The sequence below is a fragment of the Carya illinoinensis genome, chromosome 1 (assembly GCF_018687715.1).
Source record: "Carya illinoinensis cultivar Pawnee chromosome 1, C.illinoinensisPawnee_v1, whole genome shotgun sequence".
Classification (NCBI taxonomy): Eukaryota; Viridiplantae; Streptophyta; class Magnoliopsida; order Fagales; family Juglandaceae; genus Carya; species Carya illinoinensis.
This window is the reverse complement of record NC_056752.1, coordinates 46,252,493-46,258,231: the sequence shown is the minus strand read 5'-3', so window position 1 is coordinate 46,258,231 and position 5,739 is coordinate 46,252,493. Positions and strand designations below refer to the sequence as shown.

At 34.4% G+C, this 5,739-nt stretch overlaps 1 long non-coding RNA gene across 1 annotated transcript; it reads left to right on the top strand.

Annotated features, from left to right (window-relative positions):
• The first annotated feature begins 2,108 nt into the window (after positions 1-2,108).
• On the top strand, positions 2,109-4,668 carry LOC122303121. The gene is made up of 5 exons (XR_006240625.1): positions 2,109-2,472; positions 3,841-3,904; positions 3,997-4,105; positions 4,233-4,296; positions 4,526-4,668. It is a non-coding gene; the product is annotated as an uncharacterized LOC122303121 (long non-coding RNA).
• The last annotated feature ends 1,071 nt before the right edge of the window (positions 4,669-5,739 follow it).

The window sequence follows — 5,739 nt, the reverse complement described above, 5'->3', positions numbered from 1 at the left end:
TTGAAATTTATAAAATTATAATTTAAATTTAAGATAATCATAAAATTGTCATTAAAATAATTTAAAATAAAACGAAAGGGGAAAGTATAGTGCGCCCGATGATATACTATCAGAAATTTAGATCATTCTAATCATAACGTAACGAAATTCAAAGCTGAGACTAATAATCCGTCCCACCAACTATATATGCTCGAGTATATTTATTTTTTGATGGAAATATGCTTCATAGCATTCATTCATAATCGAAGTTACAGTTGTGATATATAGTCAACTAATGCAACTGTTCAGGAGCTTTCCCGTCAACAAATTTCTTTGTGACGGACCTTGTCTAAACTTCTACACCCTCTCTCCTGACAGCAATCAAGAGGGAAAGCACTCTGTCAAAACAGAGCTAAAAACATCATTTCTTCTGAAGAAGAGAGATACATCCACTCTCCACCCTCCCTAGGAGGAGGAGTACAACCACACTCTCTCCTCCTAAAGAGGAAGAGTACCAACACCTACCTCCTCCAAAAGATGAGTATGACAAACACCTACCTTTCTTCAAAAGGAGGAGTGAGACTCTAACCTATTTATTAACTGCTCGAGTATATTTTGACTCTACAATTCATAAGTAGTCTGAGTATCATGTACCACGGCTCAATTAACTATTAATTATCTAGACTACCAGTTCTTAATAATTTATCTTATTTTGACAGAATAACTATCTCTAAATTTAAAGAGATTTTAGATGTCATCCAATTAAATTAATTAAGATCTCATATCTAATATCTAGTAAAGCTGTATGTGCATGAATAAATTAAGGTTTCTTATACGTAGGCGCTAATTCTATAATAAATATATATCATCTATATTGAATATTTAAATCTATTTAAACATAATTATAAATAAACACATAGTACTAATTGAACTTTTACCCCTTTATTAATATTCAATAATTTAATAATATACCCATATATATATATAATATCAAGATATTTTAATCATCTAGTCTATAGGTTATTCCTCCATTGACTTGAACCCATGATGAGATATTTGTTTCTAATATAAATTGTTAAAAATCTAACTAATAATTTAAATATCTTAAAATTATTAAAAATTAATTTGATTAGACTTTTAACTCTTAACCACCATAACAATAGATGTTATGCCAAATTTGGGGCAAATTGTTAATATTTGTGGTCTGAAATCGGGGCTTATTTCAAAGATGTCCCTTTCGTTTTTAATTACCGATGTTATTCTATGATATGACATATCAATTTAAGGAGGAAAAAAAAAAAAATCAAAAGAGACCCCACACGGTGATGGAACGTCTTATTCTTGCTTGTTTTCGGTCTCTTTCTGGGCTCATTAATTACACATCCTTCTTTTGCATCCATTTTTTTTTTTTTCCCCGTAGTAAGTTAACTTCATTAAATTAAAAAGATCGTACAAGAGAAAGGCTGGAGTTTATCAGCAAACACTCTGAAGTAATAGACACTAGTATAAAGTGGTAAAAATAAGAAAAAAAGCAGGTTTATTTAAGACCAATTTTTAAGTCTTTATTTCTGTCTTACAGTAAAATACCGACTTATAATAAGAAAAAAAATAAGATATTGCAAAAATATAAATAATAAAACGACCTCTGGTAATGGTGAAACTTCTACTAAAAGTATTAAAGATGGTTGGTGTAGTGTCATATATTATTTAAGATGATTTTTAAAGAGATTCATAATCTTTTTACAAGATCATGGATTTGAAAAAATAGTAAAGATAAAAGTAGCCGAAATCGAAGCCAAGTCCTCGGTAAAGGTCCAAATTGTTGAATATTTGTGGTCTGAAATCGGGGCTTATTTCAAAGATGCCCCTCTTGTTTTTAATTACTGATGTTATTCTATGATATGACATATCAATTTAAGGAGGAAAAAACAAAAAAATCAAAAGAGACCCAACACGGTGATGGAACGCCTTATTCTTGTTTGTTTTGGGTCTCTTTCTGGGCTCATTAATTGCATATTCTTCTTTTGCATCCATTTTTTTTTTTTCGGAGTAAGTCAACTTCATTATATCAGACAGATGATATAAGAGAAGCGGTGAGGTTTTCCAGCAAATGTCCCGAAGTAATAGATAATAGTAGGGGTGTGCATCCGGACCGGATTTTTTCCGAATCCGGTCCGGAAATCCGGATCCGGGTGAATCCGGGCGGTTATCCGCCCGGATTACTCCCGGGCGGATTTATAAAACACGGATCCGGTTACGGATCCGGTTGTAAAACCCGGTAATCCGTAACCGGGTTACGGATCCGCATGGTTTTATTTTTGCTGAAAACGATACCGTTGCGGTCTCTTTCATTTCTTTTCCTCTCAACTCTCTCGAAGGCTCGAACGGATTGCTAAGCCTCACTCAACTTCAGTCTTCTCTCAACCCTAGCCGTGCCGTCTCTCTAGCCGTGCCGTCTCTCATCGCTGTCTCTCAACTCTCTCGAAGCATACAGTATGTTAATCTCTCTTTCTCTATCTCTCTCTCGGTTTGGTTGGTTTTTTTTTTCTGGGTTTGTATTGGATTTTCGCTTAGGTCTGTATTGGCTTTTTTTTTTTGGGTTTGTATTAGATTTTTTTTCTCGGTTTGGTTGGATTTCCTTTTTCATGCTTTTGGTCTCTCTGTCTCTGTCTCTCTATCGGTTTAGTTAGATTTTTTTCTGGGTTTGTGTTTGATTTGTCTCTGCCTCTCTCTCAGTTGGTTTTTTTTTTTTTTTTGTCTGGGTTAAGTACCTGATTAGTGATGTGCTCCCACGATAAAGGTGACCCCAACATTGTCTGTGTTGTTAGCATTATTCTGCCTGCTTGCGAGAGGGGTTTTCGTGGATCACTTATTCATATATTTTGTGTTGTTAGTCTTTGGAGTCTCTTCGATTAAGCCCAATATAAGGTAGGAAATGTAAACATGGGAGGGGTTTTCGCTGTTTGAAAATATAGCAGTCCCTTCTTCCTTGGCGTGGGCTGTTTGGTTTCTCAAATGTCTTTGGCTTATTTTATTGAAGTTGAGATAATTTATTTAATCTTAGCAGTATTAATGTCTCTTTGAGAGTTTAGATATTTCATTTTTTTTTTTCAATTTTTTTTATTACTTCTCATTTTAATTTATTGAGTCTTCTTCCACTGTAGAGCCTTAGACAGCCACCTAACTTGCTTAGTGGAAAAGTTGGCTCTTATTATAAGTTGATTGAACTTTATACAAATTATATAATTTAATAATGAATCAATGATTATAATTTTATATCTGAAAACAACCAGCCATTTAATAAGCAAATCGAGATGATGAACTCAAATTTAACAAAGTTTTGATCCAGGCATAGGCATATATATTACGGATATATAATTGGATAAACACTCACCACAGCTTGCAACTTCTTAAAACATATTCCAAACGCCATATACAGGTTTTATTCAGAGATCAGATACTACATATATATCACCCATATATGCATAATCATACGGTTGCCTGCAGGCTTCAGCAAGCCCACTGCATGCCCACACGAAAGTGAAACTTACCTGCACATATATATATAATCTAGTTACCTTTCCCTCACCTTTCCTTATAGCCCAAGACTAAAGCAGAAAGCAGCATACATTTTAATCTAGTTTATCCCTGTAGTCTTCATGTGACACTGTTTTTGAGTTAGGAGAAGCTCTGATATTACCATAAATCTTTTGGCCTGACCTGAAATTTAGATATCCTGTTAGCCCGTCAGAGAAATATTTCACATTGCATTGTCTTTTATTATTAGTATTATTCTGCTTTTGACCATAAATGGGCTTATTGGATATTTGGTTGTGGCACTGGTGGAAATCTTTTCAACAGATGCCCGAGGCAAGGATCCAGCGTCCAGCTGGTTCTCTGTATTCAAGTTTTACTTTTGGCACTGGTAATATTGTGGAAGTGTTTTTTGTCTTAAATTCATGAGAAAAATTTCCTAATAAAGTCGATTTTAAAATTGTTCTCTGTTCTAATTTTCAGGCTTGTGGCAGCAAGTGTTCTTATTGTTTACTTGGCTGTAATTTATGGGACATACGTTCCTGATTGGAAATTCACTGTCCTGAACAGCAATAGTACTATTGAGATGACAGTAAGCCTTGGCTTCCTTTGATCTCATTCTTTTAAAATCAACCAGTTCTTGTTAAATGACATTGCTATTTTTTTTTTGTTTACTCTTTGTTGTGAAAGTAATAATCTTGGATTCGTGTTTAATTCAGTATTGATCAACATGGGAGTTGATTTATTCAGCAACAGCTGGAACATTGCTTGATCATTCAAAGGGTATGCTTTCAAAACTAATAGAAAGCTTGATTAATGATATTTTTTAATATAGAAGAGGCTGAAGTTGCTTTTACACACCTTGTTTCAACTAAGCTCTATTAATGGGTTTTCTGAGTTAGTTCTTTTATTGTAAAATGAAAGTCTAAAAAATTCTTGAACATTGATTATACAGTTTCTTGAACATTGATGTTTGGCTAGTCAGTTGAATTTTGGTGTCCTCTTTGCCCAGGTCAAGGCTAAGAAACCTTCTTAGAAGATTGGTTCCTCGTTTGCTACCAAGAAGGCCACAAAAAGTTCACCTAAAGTCCAGATTGATGCTGATTTGGACCTGATTTGGTTCCTCATTGTAATTTTTTTTTTTTTTTGAAATAGTAGCAGCATTATATTAGTTTAATTAGGTATAATGTATTATTATTTATTTTTTTCTTTGTAAATTTATGTTTTATTTTGTTCTTTGTAAATTTCTGTTTTGCATTGAGATTTAAACAAAAATATTATCTATTTTGCATTTTTATTTATTTTGTTCTTTAATTTACTTTTTTTTTTTAAACTTATAAAATGTGTTTAAATTATTTTTTAAAACAAATTGGGCAATTGAAACAGGATATCAGATTAAAATTTTTTTTTTAGAGTTTTAAAGTCTTTGAAAAAAAAAAAAAAAAAAACCCGGATTAAACCCGGTTATAACCCGGATATCCGGGTTTTAAGGTAAAATTTTCAAAAAACCGGGTATCCGGTTATAATCCGGATATCCGGATTAAATCCGGTTATCCGCCCGGATTGGAATCCGGGTGAATCCGGGCGGATAACCGCCCGGTTTTTAAAATCCGGATCCGGATCCGGTTATGGCCGGATATCCGGATCCGGATCCGGTTGAACACCCCTAGATAATAGTATAAAGTGGTGAGAAAAGAATAAAAAAAAAAAGGTTTATTTAGGACTAATTTTTTGGTCTCCATCCCTATCCTATAGTAGAATACCATCTTAAAAAAAGAAGAAAATAAAATATTCGTAAAAATAAGAACAATGAAACTATTGCTAATGACGGTGAAACCTCTACTAGAAGCAGGAAAGGTGGCTGGTGCATTGTCACATATTATCTTAAGATGATTTTTAGATAGGTCCACGATCCATTTTACAAGATCATGGGTTAGAAAAAGCGATAACAGAAGATAGTAGCCAGAATCGAAGCCAAGTTGTTTGTAAAGGGCCAACATAGGCAGTGGTGACGCGTGCAAGACAAGCCCCACCTGAGGAAGTGAATAGACGGGCAGATCCGAAGGAGCTGAGGCCATTGAAGCCATTGGGGCCACATGTGGCCTCCAAAGCCGTTTCAGGACACGGCTGCATGTAGAAAACATGCACGACAGGGGCCGCACGTGCACCGAACGCACCGAGCAGAAATGCATTTTTCTTTCGTGAGCATAAAGATCAGTGATTGAA